This window comes from Homarus americanus, unplaced genomic scaffold, assembly GCF_018991925.1.
Source record: "Homarus americanus isolate GMGI-L3 unplaced genomic scaffold, GMGI_Hamer_2.0 scaffold33468, whole genome shotgun sequence".
NCBI lineage: Eukaryota > Metazoa > Arthropoda > Malacostraca > Decapoda > Nephropidae > Homarus > Homarus americanus.
This window is the reverse complement of record NW_024714177.1, coordinates 5414656-5436645: the sequence shown is the minus strand read 5'-3', so window position 1 is coordinate 5436645 and position 21990 is coordinate 5414656. Positions and strand designations below refer to the sequence as shown.

General features: G+C 43.0%; 1 protein-coding gene across 1 annotated transcript in view; it reads left to right on the top strand.

Annotated features, from left to right (window-relative positions):
- Positions 1–4623: 4623 nt before the first annotated feature.
- Positions 4624–21990, top strand: part of LOC121877476 (FYVE, RhoGEF and PH domain-containing protein 4-like) — a 139977-nt gene continuing 122610 nt past the window's right edge. Inside the window, exon 1 of the mRNA XM_042383264.1 lies at positions 4624–4813. The gene's annotated coding sequence lies outside the window, so the exon portion shown is untranslated. The remainder of the gene's footprint in view (positions 4814–21990) is intronic.

The window sequence follows — 21990 nt, the reverse complement described above, 5'->3', positions numbered from 1 at the left end:
TACTGGCGACCGTTGCGTGTACTGGCACTGTGGCGTGTACTGCGGACTTCGTGCGTATTGGCACTCCGGCGTATTGGTGACCGTTGCGTGTACTGGTGACTGTTGCGTGTACTCGGTGACTGTGGCGTATTGGCGCGACTGTGGCGGTACTGGTGACTATGGCGTGTACTGGTGACTGTTGCGTGTACTGGTGGCTGCGTGGCGTGTACTGGCGACTGTTGCGTACTGGTGACTGTGGCGTGTACTGGCGACCGTTGCGTACTGGTGGACTGTGGCGTGTACTGGTGACTGTGGCGTGTATTGCGACTGTGGCGCGTGTACTGGTGACTGTTGCGTACTGGTGACTGCGCGGCTTAAGACGGCGTACTGGTGACTGTTGCGTATCAGACTGTGCGTACCTCGCGACTGTGGCGTACTGGCGACTGTTGCGTGTACTGGTGACTGTTGCGTGTACTGGTGACTGTGGCGTGAACTGGCGACTGTTGCGTGTACTGGTGACTCGATGGTATTGGTGAACAAGGCGAGAATCAATGAGCGTCACGTACTAATGAATGTCGTGTGAACCGTGTACAACGCGTGACCTAGTGAGATGGTCGGCACGTGTGTGTGTGTGTGTGCGCGCGCTGTATTAAACACACCAGTGATGTGAGGGCCAACCCTAGTAAACAGGTGAGTGACTCAACTTACAACTGATCAAGGAGATAAACAAGAACGGGGTCCGTCCGAGGCAACATCCTGAACGAGAATTAAACATTAAGACATTTTTTAAGGCTGTAACATAGGCAGAGGGTTGTTGAAGTGACTCGCTCGGTAGGTGGAGTAGATTACACTGGCCAGGTTGTTAGGTGGCAGGAGTTAGCCAGAGTGGGACTGTGAAGGAGTTCTGTATTTTTTTTAAGTGAGGGAGATACAACACACAACAGGCTACAATATATATAGATAGAGGGGGAGTGGCTAGACTGCACGTGTGAGAGTCATCCCTCTTTGAGGACATATCTCACAGTCTGAAGTCCTGGTATATATATATAATGTGTGTGTGTGTGTGTGTGTGTGTTTACTACAGCAAGTAACTGTACCTATTTTAAAGTGACCAGCTTCTGTCAAGAACATGAAACAATGACCATTATTTATTTTGTCTATAAATTAGAATGTTTTAAAAGAGGTCTGTAAAATAGAAATACATTTAAAAGACGACTCCTAAAATTAGTCTTTTAATTTAATCTGGGAAAGTTAAGGCAGTTGAGTACTGTGGAGATATCATTGTCTCCTTGTACACTGAGGCGCAGTGTTCAGTGTAGTGTATCCTTATCGCCCTTTTTCGAGCAAGTGTTCAGACCAGTGGAACCCACTTCCTCCAGTTTCCACAAAATGCTAAAAAAGATTATAAATCCTCACCAAATATAGCTAGTACTGTATTTGATGGTTGATCTCATCTAATTCACCTTACCACATACATAGATATACTCGTACGGGAACCAAGTACAATTACTGGAAAGTTTTACTGTAAAAGCATCTTTGTAAATTAATAGAATATATTCCAGTTATAGTTGAGGGTAAAGTTTTCAATAAACCCAGCGTGAGGCTCATCATACATTACAGGGATGTCATAATAATTCGTCGCCAACTTGGGGGAGACGTCTTCAAGTACCTCGTGGGTTGGACCGTCACACTGTAAGATGTTTTATGAAGATCAGCACAGTACAAGTTAAAGCACACCTTCCACTTTTGTAGTGTAGCTGGTAACACGTCTTGGCTGTCATCATCGCTCAATGTGGATCTCTGCCGCCTTCCTTGAACTCTCCAACTTACTGTATTTTAACTAATACACATCCCTCATGTATATCACTACAACCGAAACATCAACCCTTCATTGGGACTTGAACTTAGGATTAAATGATGCGAATACCATGTGATTACCACTAGGCTGCCAGCAGGTAAAAAGTCACCTCCAAATTGTGTAAACTTACAATGTTACCTCACGTGTCTGTTTGTATACCGATCACCAGCTAAGATTGGATTGGCTTCATTAAATGATTTCTACAACATCAATTAATGACAACCGGTCATGTTCCATTCTTGGCAATAATCGGCAGTGGTGACGTTGTATGGTAGACGGTGATAGATGACATTTACCTTATTGGTAGCCGAGTGGGTGCTGTCTGAGATTATTATTTTGCTGTCATGGGTTCGAGTCCCGACAAGGACTATTTATGTTGCAAATACATCACTACATCTTCACCCTCCTCTTGGTCTTTTCTGCTCCACTTACCAACAACTACTTCATCCACCAGTCCATTCCATTAACACGTAGTTGAACAGCAATAAGAGGTTGCCATCGTGTGTTTTATGTAATTCCTAAATCCAAAAACCTTTTTTTGTGATTTATTTTATTATAGAGACATAAAAATATCTTACTTTGAAGAAATGGAACTTCTCGCCATTTTCCCTGGAACTTTGGGGAGGGTCTCGTGAAGGAGGGGTAAGTGTTGGAGAGGCCACACTGCCAAGCACAACCGTTCACAGACGACGTTTACTGATGGCAAGTTGAGAGAGAGAGAGAGAGAGAGAGAGAGAGAGAGAGAGAGAGAGAGAGAGAGAGAGAGAGAGAGAGTCGTTTCCTTCTTGACCAGATTACTATACAGTACATATATGCTCACCGTCAGTACTCGGGTTGCGTGGGGTCTGCACTATAAGGTATTGTCATATACAGTAAGGTGTAAGAAACGGCCTGCCTGGCTGAATCATGACTCCCCCACACTCACATTCGACTCATGGTGGATATATCCCTCACACACGACACATATGCTTCCCTCACACACTCGCATGCACTCATGTGTGTTTCGTCCTCATACTTAACTCCTGGGGGATGCCTGACTCACACTTACAATAACTCATGGGGGATGTCTGACTCACACTTACAATAACTCATGGTGGATGTCTGACTCACACTTACAATAACTCATGGGGGATGTCTGACTCACACTTACAATAACTCATGGTGGATGTCTGACTCACACTTAAAATAACTCATGGGGGATGCCTGACTCACACTTACAATAACTCATGGTGGATGTCTGACTCACACTTAAAATAACTCCTGGGAGATGCCTGACTCACACTTACAATAACTCATGGTGGATGTCTGACTCACACTTACAATAACTCATGGGGGATGTCTGACTCACACTTACAATAACTCATGGTGGATGTCTGACTCACACTTACAACTCCTGGGGATGCCTGACTCACACTGGGGAATGCCCGACTCACACTTACAATAACTCATGATGTCTGACTCACACTTACAATAACTCATGGGGATGCTGACTCACACTTACAATAACTCATGGTGGATGTCTGACTCACACTTACAATAACTCATGGGGGATGTCTGACTCACACTTACAATAACTCATGGTGGATGTCTGACTCACACTTACAATAACTCATGGTGGATGTCTGACTCACACTTACAATAACTCCTGGGAGATGCCTGACTCACACTTACAATAACTCATGGGGGATGTCTGACTCACACTTACAATAACTCATGGTGGATGTCTGACTCACACTTAAAATAACTCATGGTGGATGTCTGACTCACACTTAAAATAACTCATGGGGGATGTCTGACTCACACTTAAAATTACCTTCTCATGGGGCGTCTGACTCACACTTACAATAACTCATGGGGATGTCTGACTCACACTTTACAATAACTCATGGGGATGCCTGACTCACACGTACACAACTCATGGGGATGTCTGACTCACACTTACAATAATCCTCATGGTGGATGTCTGACTCCACACTTACAATAACCTTTCATGGTGGATGTCTGACTCACACTTACAATAACTCATGGTGGATGTCTGACTCCACACTTTACACAATCATGGTGGATGCCCACCACACTTACAATAACTCATGGGGGATGTCTGACTCACACTTACAATAACTCATGGGGGATGCCTGACTCACACTTACAATAACTCATGGGGGATGCCTGACTCACACTTACAATAACTCATGGGGGATGCCTGACTCACACTTACTGTAACCCGGGGCGGGGTGTCTCCCTCACCCCGCACATGTGGTCGCTACTGGCACTAACCAGCCACGTCACTCACACGTCACACTCACCTCCCCACCAGACCCGGGATTTAGCCCAGCAACATACCACAATTTGTGTCAATTTCCAGCTGGCCAGAAGGTCCAAGTAGTGCCCTCAGCGTAGGGATCGCCACCCTTATTTACAGTAGCAGCTACCGGTTCATTATAGGAGAATCCGGTTTAAAGATCTAAGGTTTGTTTCGTTGTATTGGGAAGGTTATTATTGTTAAAGGAACAGTAGTTGTGTGTTGTGAAGTATGGATTTATGAGTGTACTGACGAGTTTAAGGCTGTGAGCGTCACGGTTAAAAGTGCCACTGATGAGTTAAAGTAATGTCTTGGCAGCGAGGGTTGGCACTGGCCAAGGCTTGAATCTTACCCAACTGGCACTCGAATTAGGCCAGAATGGTTCGTCTTTAGCTCTAGTACTGCTGGTCGTGATGTGGTAGTGTCGTGTGTGATAGTGCGGTGGTAGTGTCGTGTGTGGTGGTCGTGTGGTAGTGTCGTGTGCGGTGGTAGTGTCGTGTGTGGTGGTGTGTTGGTGTGGTGGCATTGTGTATTTAATAATGACACAAGTTGCCAGGTGTGTTAGACTGCCACAGAGTTAATAGTAAACATGTCGACTATGAAGGTTGTGTCGTGTGTGTCGCTCATACGTCACACCTCCCATCATGTACTGTCCAACACAATAGATGATACCTGTATGTATAAATATTTTTTTATTAAATTTTTTATCATGGTTGTTTTTTGATTTGACTATAAAATATTTTCTTTTGTCTTTATTGAGAAGCTGTTTTTGTTGACTGCCGTAAACACTGGTCACGTCTTATCACTTACTAGCGATTTATTTTGGTTGTTTTTTGATTTGACTATAAAATATTTTCTTTTGTCTTTATTGAGAAGCTGTTTTTGTTGACTGCCGTAAACACTGGTCACGTCTTATCACTTACTAGCGATTTATTTTGGTGAATTCATATGTTGCACAAAAGCGTATACTGTATATGTACTGTAGAGTGTCTTAGAGTTAAATGTTATAATATTCTTTTAGATGTGAAGTCTTCTCCTAGATAACCTTTTCGAAGAAATAAATTATTGTTGTTGTACAAAAACCAGTTGGATGAAACTCCAATAACACACAAATCAATACGTGTTTTACTTCCTCGGTATATCACGCTCTGTGACATTTTTTCTCCGCTGCTGTTTCTGCAACTGGTGCCATCCTCACAACCCACACTCCTGCCCACGGCACTACCCACGACTTGCCTACACATCTTGATCGTAAATGAGGAAGTGCAGTGGCTGGACCTAGATCACTGATCCCCGAGGCCACACCTGCACCGCTATAAGAGAAACCTGGGATTAGTTGCCGTGTTTGTTGATGTCTGGTGGTGTTGTCCTGTCTCAGGCCGTGACCAAAGTGGACTGTAGGGCGAACTAATCTTTACTAAGAAGAATGTGAGTGTGGTGGAGGTGGTGTGTGCGTCGTGTGTGTTTGTGTGTGTGTACACGTAGTGAAGCCCACCCTGACACCGTCTCAGTATGGATCTGGTGTATTTGGGGAAGGTTGGTACAGAGTATTACTGCTGGTGAAAACTAATAACTCTAATTGTAATTATAATAATTAATAACGGTCTATTAAAAACAACCTAACGATGGGTCTGTACATAAGACGTGCATGGTACAAGAAATTTACGAATCACTAATGATTTGCACAATGTTTAGGATGGATCTATTCTAGCAGCGGTGTGTGTGTGTGTGTGTGTGTTGTGCATCAGGTGAGAGCTGTAGCCTACTGTGCACTGATAGTCGTGAAGTTGTCTCTTGTTCTTGGATGAAGTGAACAAAGAGTGAGGTGCAGATATAGACCGTGTGGGCGCCGGGCGAGGAAGCTGACGTAACACACATATTGACACACTGCTACCTGTCACCTCTCCACCCCCCCCCCCCTTCCCACTCGCCGTTTAGCTGTTTGTCACCAACTAAAGTAGTTGTCTAGAGGAATTTCCAAATTAGTAAACATGTGTCGTTTTTAGTAATATTGGAAATATTTTGAGATTTACTGTTTCGTCCATACCAGAATTATATTACTTGTTGACAATGTGTTTGTTTTTATGGAAATATTGTAGCTGTTTGAGATACACCCTTTACTTTTTTATTAACGAAGAAGTTTATCTAAATGAATCACTATTCTTCGCTGTAGGATAACAGCTCAGTCGATATATTTTAAGTCTTGATGCACATACATACATAATAATGGTTGCCCCTCGTGCAACGAGGATGGCCGGCCTGAATTTGTTTAGGGTGTAGAAGCTGTCTCCAACACAACAACCACACCCTGAGTTAACGAGTTGCATGACCCAGTGTCAAGGAATAGTCCGAGGATACCGGACAACTCGCCAACCATTACCCCAGAATACGATCCGATCGACTAACATCCAGGTTCCCAATTACTGCTGGGTAGACAGAGGCAAATGGCGTAAAGAAACTTGCCCATAGTTTCACCCTGCCCGAGGATCGAACGCGGGTCCGCTTGCTTGCAAGGCGAGCATGCTGACCATTACACCACAAGTCGCCATTTACATACGTACATACATATATAAAATAAGCGTAGAAACACACATACACACATACACACTACCTACACAGATATAAAACGTGCAGGCGGGGCGTGGGAGGTGAGTGTCGGTCGGGTAGTGGTGTGTTGGACTAGAGGTGGGGGTGAGAGGTTGTCTCAACAGTATGTGAAGTTCATAGCACTTGATCACCAACACCGCTGCTGTCCGTACACGTGTTCGGGACGCCTAGGGGCAGAGTGATTGTCAAGTGAATATATACTGTACAACATGATCAACAGTGACTGAGGTGAAATTAATGATAACAATGCTTTTTATCATATACAGCTGGAAGATGACTTATCTGATATGACGGGAAGATGACGCGTGTGGAAAATAATTACTGTACAGACACTCATGTTGAAATAAAGTGGTAGCTCATGTTAAAGAGTTTTTTGAAGTGTATATAAAGTGAAGTTTTGTCTCATAAGTTAAGTGTTTTCGATCGCTCTGGTATTTTGTGTGGATACTGTGATTGTACGAGTGAAGATGTAGGAAGTGGAATATACGCAGGTAGTGTAGTGGAGCGACTGTGGCCATAATGGTGAGGATAAACCAAATAATTTCTCCACGTCACTGATAAAAAAGACCTTTTGGCTCATCTGACGTCGGCATAACGGTAAAGGTAAGTGTTTGCATTGGGGGGATTCTCGTGGTGAAGCAACAGTGAGAAACTTTATTCTTAATTCATAGTGAAAATATTTATTGTAAAAAAAGCCAATATCCATACTATTTAACTCTCTCCACCATCACCCCTCCCCACCCCACCTCACTCCACCCCACCCCATCCCACTCCGCCCCATCCCCACCACTACCCCACCTCACTCCACCTCACCCCACCACGTTTAAATTGCTCATGCTTGTGAATCTATAAAGAGAGTAGGTGTAGCCGCTCTTGATGGTACTACTGTATATAAGATGTGTGGTAGTGTTTTTCACACCCGCAGACAGATTTGGGGGAGATCAGAGCAAACTGTGTGTCTGGGAGGTGGATGGCCGGAGGAGGGAGAAACAGGGAGACAGATGGGTGGGGGGAGAGAGAGGGATACTACCAGGGGCTGGGGTGAGTAGACTGCACCATCTCGTTGTTTTCTCACAATTTATAAACTAAATTATATAATATTATATCGGTATATTCTATTTGAACTTGTTTACAGATAAGAGATAATATTATATACTTAAGTGTTTAAATGTTGCCAACTCTTATCACCAAAGAGAGTATTAATTTATATTTATTTGTATTTTTCTTCCCTTTAATTTTCGCTAATTAAGAAAGAGTGAACCTAGCATTATAAAATTGAAGGTGATATGTTTACGTATCCTAAGTATACCAGGTACTCATTTAAATTAGTACACACTTAACTTTAGTAATACAGTATCCGGATTATGACATTTTAATAAATTTGCACATGGGTTGAATATCTGAGGGCTGGCGACCATGGCCCTCTACTCCGAAACTTCTTGGGTTTTTACCAATGCTAGATTTTTGTATCTCTGGAGGCCCAACTTAAGTTTCTGTCATCCTTCCTAACCACTGTCTTCCCCTTACCCTCCAACCTTTACTTTAGACTTTAATATGTTTTGCCGTTATCCCTGATTCCTAATTATATGATTAAATTTTATTTGATTATATACCATGAGACTAATGAACGAGATTAAGCCCGTTGGTGATGAGGGAGATGGTGTCGGGTGTAGACTGCGAGTAACTTAGGTGAGAGGAAGCCAGGAAAGGAGTGTGTCATGTGTTCACAACAAGCGAGCGAAGATAATAAAATATATCTCGTGTGTAATATAGTCAGCTACCGAGAGATAATTGTTCCCGTGTGGAATAATATTCAACTATGTACAGGGACAGGAAAGTTTCCCATATATGGCAGAGGATCTACTGAAAAAGCGGAAAATCTTCTTTTGTGGTAAATTGCCGGTGGAGGTGAAAAGAATCGAACAAGTCAGGGCTTCTTGACTGCTCATATACCCATTTTTATGTATCCTTCCTCTTGTTAAAGTTTCCCTTTGATCTGCTACATAACTTAATGTGTTTGAATTTGCGCTGTAAACCAGATATCGTTATATTCCAAATGGGTTAGTCTTGTTGCCTGCTAGATTGGGTTTGAATCCCTGAAGCTCAGTCAAATTGGATTCAAAGCCTCACCATCCTGTTATATAGGTTTAAGGACTTATTATCTAGAAGATGATTTGATAGCCCATTACTGATAAATTAACTTCGAGGCTTCGTTAGCTCGTCAAATGAGTTTTAAGCGTCATTACCCGGTGAGATGAAAGCGACGCCTTGTTGCATGTTCAAACGAGGTCAAAACCTCATTATCCATTCAAATAAGTTTAAAAGTTCATCACCTGCTTGAACGAGTTTGAAGTCTCATTACCTTGTCAGGTTGATTCACAGCTGTTTTAAGTGGTCATATAGACTTGAATCTCTGTTACATCATCAAATAGGTGTGAAGCTCATTTAACCACTTAGATGAGCTTGAAACCTCATCACCCCTTCAAATGAGTTCGAAGTATAGTAACTAGTGAAATGGGCTTAAATCCCCTCATATGGGTTAGAAAACCTCGTTACCTGGTTTGTTGGGTTTGTAGATTTATAATTTTTTGTGTGTTGGACAAATAAAGGTACACAAGAGGGTGTGCACTGACAGTGTGACCTATACTTAAGCTAGACCTGCCCAATACACCATGGATTTTACGAATCAACCCAGGGTGTCTGTTGCTTGGTCCAGGGCGTCACATGTATTATAAGCGGAGACATATAACAGCTGGGGCTTCACACTAAGCTGGAGGTGATATAGTTATACTACTGGTACTGACTCACACCGGATATCAACCACACATTGCCTCTTCACTTGGGGATTTAAAGCCGGGGACCAGCGTACTGCCAACTCAGCATGATAACCACCCCGCCACCGCACTCGATAAAACGGTTCAATACACTAGTGACACGGGCTCGAACATTTGTTACTCGGTTCAGTGGCTTCAAACCCTCGTTACTCAGTCAAATGGTTCTGAAGACTCGTTACCTGAACAAATTGACTTGAAGCCTCGATCTGGTGTAGTGGGTCTAAAGCCTCAATATATGGTTAAATGAGTTCATAGCTTCATTAACCGCTCAAATGAGTTCGAAATCGCACTCCAATGTGGGTTTTAATGTCTTTTCCCTGACAATGGCTTCAGAACCTCATTACTGATGAAAGAGAGTTGAATCCCGGTTACTGAGCCACAAGTGTACGAGAACTTTTATAACATATTGCTGTAATCGATATTAAGTACATACATCGTCATTTCGGGTATATTACCTTATTAAACCAGCGTTTGTCATTGTTTTTGTGTCATTTGATATTGAATTATTTATATATGGGATTTAAAACGTAGTGGTGATTGGGCTGTTCCATTACCAGTGTCGGGTATAATCGACCTCTACCACTATAGCTTATACCTACGTCTCTTTCTTCATACTCTCGTGGTGAGGAAGGTTGATGCCCTCCTGCTTCACTAACTGTCAAATCTTACCTGCGTATTACCTGAGAACAACTATTGGCTATTTTCTGCAGTTGGCCATTAAAATACAACATATTTGCTATCTAGGTAAACATTAAAGGTGTGTTGTGCTCGTTGAGAAATATGTACTGTTTAAAGGATCAATTATTTTTTACCAATATATGGAAATCATAGTGAACCTTAAAGTATATAAGCTGATAATGATGTAAATTTCTCTCCTCCTGGTGGGTGTTGTCCTCACTCAGTGTTGTCCTCACTCAGTGTTTTCTCCACCCGGCGTTGTCCCCACCCGGCGTCGTCCCCACCCAGCGTTGTCCCCACCTAGTTGTTTTCCCCACCTTGTGTAGTCCTCATCCAGATAAACCTTCTACTCCTCAAAGTTTATCACGATACACTTGTCCTCGAGCTGTCTTATTCTACCACAAGAGATGTAACAACTTGACCATTGTTTCAGTCCTAATTTATCGGTACATATGATTGTACCTCCACACCTCTCCGTCTTAATGTCGTGTTTACTTCTCCCAGCATGTAAGTCTTCCCTCACGTTCATTACCCTCCAGCTTCAGTCTACCAACTGGTATGTTAATTAATGCACTACTGTTCCCGGACACACACTCGGGCACCACCAGTCCTCTGCTCTACTCTGTTCTTAGTAATGTTGTCTACCTTGTTCTGTGGGCCGCCCTGCCGTCCCTCCTCCCTTTCCTTCTCCTCTCTATAAGGGTTCCGGTTGTATGTGAAGGTAGGAAAGTTTGAAAGGATGAGGACATAGTAGTGATGGTCCCCGTCTTTCCGTCTCATTGACAAATCTGGTTTTCCCGCAATAAATGTCTATTAAATCAATGGACTGATTTAAAATTTTGTGTGAAAACTTATGTTATGACGGGATCTTGCCTGTGACTGTTGGGTGTGTTGGTAACCCAAGTAACAAGGTAGTCATAGTCAGCTGTCGTTAAGATTTGTTGTTCACTCTGCCAACCTTTCTTCATTTCCAAACTAAGGGCGTCACTCTTGACTGGGTGAGGTAAGGCCCCTCCCCTTTCCTGTTGGACGGGTCTCACCAGTTACCTGACACCCCAGTACACCGGTGTGTGACCTATCACTCTCCTACAATCGTACTCGCTCGGCTGACTCCTGAGCTGAAGCGCCACCTATTTGTTTGCTGGATAATTTATCCGTTAATATGATCAGTTATACGGATATATTCCAGGGTGGTGTTACTTTTCGCGGCCACTTTCTCACTGTGACCAGATCTTAGAAGAACTGAAATACATTAAATGCATCCCTAAATACATTCTTAAATACACTCTGCGAAAATCTTTGATAAACTTGAGGGGGTCATTATACGTAAAATGAACACAAATATCATTGCAAGACAAGTTTGATGACGATTTGCAGTTTCCTTGCAACCGGTCTTAAAGCGCAGTGGTCAGTTAAAACAAACAGATATCAATATACACATAATACCGTCTAATGTGTTCGGTGTCCTCATTCTGGTATCTGTCATAGTTGGCAGTACAGGACTGCTGAGGACACCTACATGGCAATCGGATACCAGTACAGTGTCCTTACCCCTTGAGTACTAGGTCTTTCTCGTGTGTACAGTGAGTTAGCCAAGTGAGTGAGTGTACAAGTCCTTTAGTACACTGGCAACCCCCTGGAGGATGATGCTGACCTCCGTGAATCAACCCATGACGAAGATAGCTTAACCCTTTAAATGACGTAGTTATCTTAATTAAAGGGTAAAAATTATATTACCGAGAGGGTGAAGTCAGTATTCAAGGTCACTTGCCCCGTTACAGCCTGACCGACACCGCTTAAACCGTTCAGATGGGCTGACTAAAGTTGGTTGGTATAGGATTAAATTGGTTAGAATAAGTTTCAGTAGACTGGAGTTTTGTTATAGTTTATGATAGATTGGTTTCCATTTCAAGGGAGTCAGATTAAATTAGGCCAGAATTTGTTTTACATTCGTTGATAATCGAATTGATTAGGTTAAAAAAATCGAGATTATTATTTTATATGTAAAAAAAAAAATTATATATATATATATATATATATATATATATATATATATATATATATATATATATATATATATATATATATATATATATATATATATATATATATATATATATATATATATATATATATATATATATATATATATCTCTAGTCTGTACTCACCCCTGAAGATGTGAATTACTTGGGAACTTCGTGTTTTCTTCTTCCTTGTGGTTATCAGCATATACCAAGATCACGCGCACCTACAGATTTACATATATATATATATATATATATATATATATATATATATATATATATATATATATATATATATATATATATATATATATATATATTAGTGAACGACGTTACGTCCAGTTTCTAAATAATGTGTACGTCTGTGTGTGTACTGAACAGTGCCAGTGAACACATCACTGTTGGTATCTTCTGTTCTTTCAGTGTAAACAAAATAACAACTGCTAGCCCGCTTGTTTTGGTGGCCATTAAGTTTTTACACAGCCGAGGATCTGGTTAAATACACACTAAGTCTTCGTCTAGATTTACCGTAATAAACATAATTAAGAGAGCAGGTGGCAGGTGTCCTGAGGTGTTGTTGACTGTCTATATGGAGACGACTGGAGAAGCGCAGGACGGACCAACCTACCTGTACAGCATTTTTTATGTCGTTTTCTTGTGAAAATATTCCCATATAGCGAAACAAATCACAGACACCCAAATTACTTATTTATACCAGCTCCTATGTCACAGCCTGACCGACTTTCAGCTTCACAGGTCTAGATTGTCCGACCAGATTTAGGTTCAAGTCTCTGTACAGTACTTGGGATATATCGAATTAATTTTAAATAAGTTCCCAAAAACAAAGAAAAAAATGCACAGATAGAAAAATACTTCATACTTCAGTAATATTACATTGTAATGTTACATATTATTAATTAGTGGTAATGTGACATAATTATGAAATTGTGTTGCTCGTCTTTTATTTTATTATTCTATTTAACTTTTTGGTGTTTACACTATGACATAATATCTCCATTACCTGTCTTGACCAAAGCTTACCGAGGATCTCACTTAGGGCTTGGGGAAAAAGTGAGATTTTAAAGCCTGGCTCACGAGGCGCACTGGGCTGAACAAGGTTGTTCCTCCGTCGACCAGACTTTATGTAAAACTTTTCTTTCTGGTGAGGAAAATATTGTGGAGTAAGGCGGTCAAGGTCACTTTCAAGAGGTTTTGTTTCGTAACGTCTGTTGTCTGAACCAAATTTCACATCTGAATTTCCCTTGAGGCCAGAAAAGTTCTCACTAATTTCAAGGTTAGAAGATCAAAGGAGACCACTCAGGTAAAATAAATAATTATTTTTAGGACGAAACCCCCTCGTTAAAGCATGACCTTTCTTGACCTTATATCACGACCATCTCCCGAGTACCAGGAGGGCCAGATATATTGCTTCGTGCTGGATGTATTACTTACAACCAAACAGGCCGTCATAGGTAACCTCGTTGGCCATATTGTGAACCAGAATCTGTGCTCTTGTGGATATTTAAATTTTGCCAGTTTATTGAACAGGTTGAGTGGCTGTGGTTGAGGTGCTGTGTGGTAATTAATGTGGTGTTTGTTGACCGAGGCTGTTATGAGAGACGCCCATTTTATGAACGCTTGTAAAATATACCAGAACGATTTTCACAAATTTTTCCTGTGTATTTCTTCTCGTTTTTTGCACTGGTCTGTTGTATTAATATCAGTGTTTATATCACACCATTGTTATTTTATGGTATGTCGAGAGGAAAAATAAGACACGAGATCCCGCCATTTTGGGTGGAGTTTCTATTTTCGTGACAAATGTTAGTTATTAATATTGGCGTGTCAGCTGCCATAGCCAACGCCTGAGAGACCATGAGCCAGGGTTAGGACGTAAATATGGCGTGAATAATAGCAGTGTTGGTTGTAAAGGCATTAGGGCAACACAGGTCAATACTAGTCAAGTATTCATGACTTTGGGCGTCCACTCACTCGATATCCGTTCATCATTGACTCGGGCAGGTGTGTGCTACGGCCCCACCACCACCTTGTAGGGGCAGTGCTGCTTCTCTTCTGCACCAACACTACACTGTTGATATTATCCTTGCCATGGTTTTCATATTTTTGTTGGTTCTCTTATAGTTTCTTTAGGTTCTTCTTCTTGTTCTCTATGGCTATCTTCCGTTTTAATTTTTTATGTGAATATCTTGTATTAAATTATTTTACTCCCTCTACTGTACATACACATTTCTTCCTTCAAATTTATTAGGACGAAAAAATTAATTGTATTTTCTCTTGATTATCTTCTCCCTTGTTATTATTATTTTTATTAATTTATTTATATATTCTCTTTCTTTCTGTTATTCAAATTGCGTTCATCCCGTTCTCCTGAGAGTAATATCTAGGGAAAGTTGTGAATGGTGGGAAGGCCTCTGGGTCACCACTTGATGAGGTGCGTTCCATCAGTGGTCGCTGGTGAGATAGTCTGTTGAGGCGTTAATATTTTATATCGGATCAACCCCAACCCCCTTCCTCCCCAGCGAAAGATCAGACTAGAGCATCGTTATCAGATCTACCTACCAAGCCATATCCATCCCCCCAAAAATAGAAAGTATATCGAAATGTTGAAGATCATAATATGGTTCAGGAAACACTATATGGCAGGGAGTATCACCGTGTGTGCTGGCTGGTCCGTCCGGGTATAAAGGAATTTTGGTATAGGAAGATATAATGTAAAGATGGAGTATTAAAAAAAGAGGCGCAGGTCTTCCCTAATGCATATAAGAAGCCGCTGGTGGATGTATTACATTAATGGTGCACGTAGAGACCCGAGAAGCCATATATACCATTTATAGGATTAGTTTACACAGCCTTGTAGCCTTCTCGAGCTCGCCCTACAGCCAATCTCTCTTCCTTACATATTATTTTTTGACGATTTGTATTCCCCTGCTTTTACCAAACTCTTCTTAGTCTGTCCATTGCTTAAATTTTTTCTTTATTTTTGCTGTTTTTACCCTCCATCATCCATCTTATCCATTTTCCATTTTCTCCTCATCCTCTCAACCTCCATTATCCACCTTGTCCAATATCCACCCCTCTTGCTTCTCCCCTCCATCTACATCATTCACCTTATCCGTTTTTCCTCTTACTCTCCACTTCCACCATCCACCTTATCCATTATCCAATTTTCCTCCCCCTACCTCTCTACCGCCACTATCCACCTTATCCATTATCTACCTCGCTTGCTTCTCCCTCCAATTCCATTACCCACCTTATCCATTATCCAGTTTCACTCCACTCCACCTTAACCTCTCTACTCCGTGTCTACAAGTGGCCATACACATTACTCTGGTCATAGATTTAATTTATTTAATTTATCTTATCTTCAAAGTAAAAATGTAATTAAAAAATATATCGAAACTGGAATCGTATCATTGTCAGTTTGTATTGGTGGAGAATCGCGTATATCCGGAGATGTCCAGAGGCCTTGTGTTGTGTTGTGTTGGGTCACGGGTCCAGGAAGGCTGCGACCGCATCTAATTATACCCAACCCGACCAGGGAGGAGATTGGTTTTACCTGTACAGGATATTGTGTGTGTGTGTGTGTGTGTGTGTGTGTGTGTGTGTGTGTGTATTCACACAGGGCAGTGAAATGTGTCTAGTGTGACAGCATTATGTTGAAGTTAAGGTGCAAGCACTGCTTGCTTCCTCTCGCTTTCAACTACTGCCGCTGGCTAGCCCTCGTGGCGAACATGGAAGAAACTTGCATAAGTCTTCCCCTGCCAGTAAACAGCCTCTTCGTCATCAAGACTCCTGCTATGCCTCCTCGTGGCAACACACGGTAACTGGGTGCCTCGTGGGCCCAGGCTAGACCAGCAGGGGATCTCGGAGTAGCAGTGGGCCCCAGAGGGACGGCACATAGGCCCACTGGCATGTGGACACGTCCTGGCGCCTACCAACCATTGCCCCGCTGCCTTGCGGATTAACCTTGGTAGGTATAAGGCTACGGGAGTAAACCCCGAACAAAAAATCTGCGGTGGACCCCCGCATCAAGCAGACATGCTTACAGAGCTCCAACAAGACCCCAACAGCGGTATAGGCGGAAGAGGTGACCACCATGGGAACCCAACAACTACACTGTCGGACAAAGGCAATGCATGATGGACAGGCTTCTAAGGCGAAACTCAACAAACTGGGCTATCGGTAGTCCATTGCAACTCTCCATTTTCCTAGTCGTTGCAACACTTGCATCACTGGATCAGGAAAAGGGAGAACCAAGTTGTGTGATTGCAGCCTGTGCTCCTGCCTCACCACATGAATCAACTCACGTCCAGTCATCATCCAGCTCATCATACCTCTCATCATCATCAAAACCACTATACCCCGAGAAGTCCTATGGCGACGGACGAGTGACGACGAGGACAGGCAGAGATGACTGCCGGGAGTCTAGTCACAGCTTTGCATGTGGATGGCACAGATAAGATGGTCGTTTATGCACTGGGATCTAGGCAGCAGTGCAATCCGGTCCTGTCTCTGCAACTGAGCAGCCCTTTCGAGGAACCACTCTGCTGACCCCACATGGGGAGGGGGCTAGAAAAGGTGCCCTAAACATAGCCTGCCTAAAAAAAACAACACTGGGCAACCACACCCAGTAAGGTCATCCTTATTGGGTCGAAAACACGATCATAATCACAGATCCAAACAAAAACAAACTATACAACCTCTTTTGGTCGCTGAATGGAATGTCAGGGCTCTTCTGGATACTGGCACAAATGCGCGTCCTGAAAGAAGAACCACCCTTGTGGCAAAAGAGTTGTCTAGGCATAACAATGACATAGCAGCCATTAGTGAGTCCCGGCTCCCAGACGAGGGTCAACTCACAGAACATGGGTCTGGCTATACCTTCTTCTGGAAAGGTAAGCCTGCTGCGGAGAGAAACCGCATTTATGGAGTTGGCTTTGCCATCCGCCAACGCATCCTACACAGGCTAACTGAAATGCCTATTGCATTCAACGAGTGCCTCATGACACTGGAGTCCCACTGAATCAGTCGCTTCATGCCTTTTTTATCAGTGCATACGCCCCAAAACTGGTTGCAGAGGATGACATCAAGGAGGCCTTTTACGCCGACCTCGTCAGAGTACTAATCTCTATCCCCAGAGAAGATAAGGTTGTGCTCCTTGGTGACCTCAATGCTAGAGTTGACAGAGATGCTGACATTTGGCAGGGAACCATAGGGAGAAATGGACTAGGCAAGTGTAATCCCAACGGCCTACTCCTCCTCAGCAAGTGTGCTGCACACAACCTCACTATCACCAATACCTTGTTTAGTCAGGCCGACAAGTTCAAGGGTTCGTGGCAACACCCATGATCCAAACACTGGCATCTCATTGACTACATCATTGTCAGAGACAGATCGCCAAGGTGTCCTCATCACCCGAGCCATGCGTGGCTCAGACCACTGCGACACTGATCATCGGCTCATCAGAGCCAAGCTATCACTTCATGTTGCCCCAAAATGGCGAAGGCAGCCAGCCTCATGCTTTCAGAGAGCAGCTCAAACATGGGTTGATAAACAACCCGACAACAAACAATCCAAATCCCAGTGAAGAATGGGGTATTCTTGACACTGCCATGACAAAAACCTGCAGAGAGACCCTCGGCCAAATCGAAAGAATACACCATGACTGATTTGATGAAAATGACCCGGCAATCAATGTACTCGTCGATGATAAATGTGCTGCGTTAATAGACTGGCAGAACAACCCTCAGTCTCAGACCAAAGCTAATACCTTCCGCAAGAAGAAAGTGACAGCCCAGTGCGAACTTTGTAATCTAAAGAACGACTGGTTTAAAAATATAGCATGTGTGATGCAAAAATTTACAGATTAGCACAAGATACGCGAATTTTTCAATTCCACTGAAACATTTTATGGGCCAATCACTTGTGGCTCAGCCCCCCCTCTGCACATCCGATGGGAATTCCCTAATTTACGATGATGAAGGCATCCTTCAGCATTGGAAAGAGCACTAGCATTCACTGCTCAACCGAAACACCGATGTGGATGTCCTGACTACCCAGCATGTCTCTCAGCATTCAGAGCTGACCCACCTCAGATATCCTCCATCCCTGGATGAGGTAGCTACTGCCATCAAACAGATGAAAAATAACAAAGCCTCTGGGCCGATGGAATCCCAGCCGAGGTGTATAAAACAAGGGGACCTCTGCTTACCAGCCATCTCCACTCTCTCGTGGAGAATATATGGGAAAAGGAGGAAATCCTCCAAGCTCTTAAAGACGCCTCCATCGTCAATATTTATAAGAACAAGGGAGACCGGTCAGACTGTGGCAACTAACGCGGATCTCGCTGCTGTCCGTAGCTGGCAAGATTACTGCCTGAGTCCTCCTCAACAGACTTCTTCCTGAGACGGAAAACTTCTCCCAAAATCTCAATGTGGCTTTCGACCATCACGTGGCACCACTGACATGATCATTGCTGCCCGCCAGATACAGGAATAGTGCAGAGAACAGCATTGTGACCTGTACATGACTTTGATCGACCTAACCAAGGCCTTCGATTCCGTTAACAGGGAAGCCCTTTGGTGGACCCTCAGCCGTTTTGGCTACCCACTAAAACTCATCGCCTGTGCTTAGCAACTCCACTATGGCACTAACGGCATTGTCCTGCATAATGGCACCCAGTCTGAGTTCTTCCCTATCAAAACGGGGGTTAAACAAGGGTGTATACTGGCACCAACTCTCTTTTCCATTTTCTTAGCTGCCATCCTTACTTGTGCCAGGGCTAATTTAGCCAGTGGGGTGGACATTGAGTACCGGATGAAGGGTCTTTTCAACATAAGACGACTCCAGGCAAGAACAAAGGTGTCGGCAGCTTCCTTTACTGAAATTCAGTATACAGACGACCTCACTCTTGTTTCTCACACTGAACACCTATGCAGATGCATATGCACACTTCGACCTTAAGGTTAATGTACTTAAGACTCGGATTTTCTTTCAACCTTTCAGACACACCTCCACCATCCATCCAGCTTAATGGTACTACCCTCTCTGGTGTTACCCACTTTTGGTATCTCAGCTCCCACTTGTCCACCACCGCAGACATCGATGAAGAGATTCAACATCGGATCATATGTGCATCTCAAGCCTTTGGCAGACTCCGAAACCATGACTTGAGCTGTAGGGAGCTGAAATTATCTACAAAGTTACATGTATATCAAGCAGTGGTCCTCCCCACCTTGCTATATGGTAGCGAGACATGGGTCACATGCAGGAGGCACCTCAAGGCACTTGAAAACTTTCACCAACGTAGTCTACGTTCCATCCTCCGAGTTCGCTGGGAAGACAAGAGAACAAATGCTATTAGTTTTGCTGACACCAACTGTACAGTAGGAGCATCGAAGCTACCATTATCCATGAACAATTACAGTACGCTGGACTGCCCATGTTACCCGCATGGACAACAGTAGACTGCAAAAGCAGCTACTTTACAGTCACCTAACGAATAGTAAACTTAACGCCGGCGGGCAACTGAAAAGGTATAAGGATAGTCTTAAGACAAACCTGAAAAAAGTGCCAAATTGACCCCCTCACCTGGGAGACGATTACTCCACATCGTAACGCTTGGAGGAGCGCCACACGAGAGGGTGTCAATGCTTTCGAGTTAGCCCGACTGCAAACCGAGGCAGCCAAGCGCCAACGCCGGAAAGACGCTGCCGCCGCCTTCCTTCCTGCCCTAGGTGTAGCCCCACACATATCTGTGAATGACTCTGCCGGTCTCGTATCGGCCTCTTTAGTCACCTCAAAACTCACCAATGAAGGTGATATCCCTAATAACTCATATCATTGTATCATAGCTATCGTCATACTCGATTCCGAGTGACAGCTAAGTAGTAGTAGTATAGTAGTAGTAGTAGTAGTAGTGTGTGTGTGTGTGTGTGTGTGTGTGTGTGTGTGTGTGTGTGTGTGTGTGTGTGTGTGTGTGTGTGTGTGTGTGTGTGTGTGTGTGTGCCAGGAATGTGTGTGTATGTGTATGTCTGTCTCCCGGGAAATATGTATGTGTATGTCATATGTATATGCATATCTGCCGGGAATGTGTGTGTGTGTGTGTGTGTGTGTGTTTATGCCGGTAATCTATGTGTGTTTTGCCCGGAGTAATTGAACTTATGATGGAATTTGGTTCAGGGTGTGTGTGCAGGATATTGTGTTAGTGCTGGGAGTTTGTATGAAGTTATTGTGCACCAAGTTTACCCTGTGTGGGGGAATTAGGTTTGTCGTCGGAGGATAGATAAAGTGAACCTATGCCGGAAATTGGAGCTACGTAATGGGATTTGCTTGTGTAGAAAATTGGTTTTGTATGAAGATGAAACTGAATTATTAAAGATGAAGAAATGATATAGGTGAGAATATATTTAGAAATAACGAAATTAATTGGTATAAAACTAGTTAATATACATATTCAGTACAGTATACATATATAGTTCCTATTTAAGTTAATCCCATTACATATTCATAATGAATATACCATAACTTATATCGTTCATTCAGGGAAAATACATTCATGATTCTATTTTCTTTTACGTTGAGGTGAGAGATACCCGTGTGTGTAGGTGTGATTCTTTGTGTGAATAACATTTCCTTGAGAGCCTCAGGCGTAAGCTGTCATCCTGTGTAATATAATAGTAAGAGCGTTTATAGCCTTTCAGTAGGGAAGTTTTGTGTTTGTTATTCCCGGGAGTTTAACCCCCAGAGAACCAACCAACAATTGTGTTCATTGTTTTTACCCTGAATAGAGGCAGTGGGTCTCGCCGGTGTATGGTTCCTCCGCCTTTTGGTACTAAACTGTCTGGCCCAACACGGCGTATTGATTTTTTATGGTGTCTGGTACAATGTTTGTATGTCTCCTCGTGATGAACGGAGAGGAATTTTGTCTCTTTTGTGTGTGTGTATATATGTGTGTGTGTGTGTGTGTGTGTGTGTGTGTGTGTGTGTGTGTGTGTGTGTGTGGACTTGCCATTTCAGTCATTCCCGCTATTTATTAAAAGAAAGTCTGGTACAGATGGTGATAAACATAGCGAGGCAGAGTTTGTTGTGAGGTGCGCCTGGTAATAAATGACTCGATGGAGAGGACTTGTGGTGTGTGATGAGATAAATTGCTTAATGACGACCTTAACGAAGGGGGATACTGCATGACTTCCCCAGTCCCAGCACGTGCATGACGTGTGTACGTGTGTGTGTGTGTGTGTGTGTGTGTGTGTGTGTGTGTCAAAACAACTCATAATGTATACGCGTTGCTTGACAGATTATAGTGGTGATGGCGTGAATGTTTGTATACAGCGTTGTGGGAGACTTCACACATCAACAAGTGAGAACAACAAAATCCCCTCATGTAATACAAACATTCACACGATCTCTATGTATATCTGTACGGTAATATATTTACCTTCTTCTCTTTCTTTGGGACACTATAATATTTACTATGCATTACACTTAAAAGTTATTAACGCTGTATTTATGGCACCTTCAGTTCAGTAACATCTCTCGTGGACAACAAAACGTTACGTCATACAGTTGTGAGTGTACCTAGTAAATATATTGTGTGTGCCTGTTATACTTGCTTCGAGATATATCACCAGTTAACAGCCAGGAGGTACATTGTGTGTAGCAGGACGTGGGAGGAGGAAAAGTAC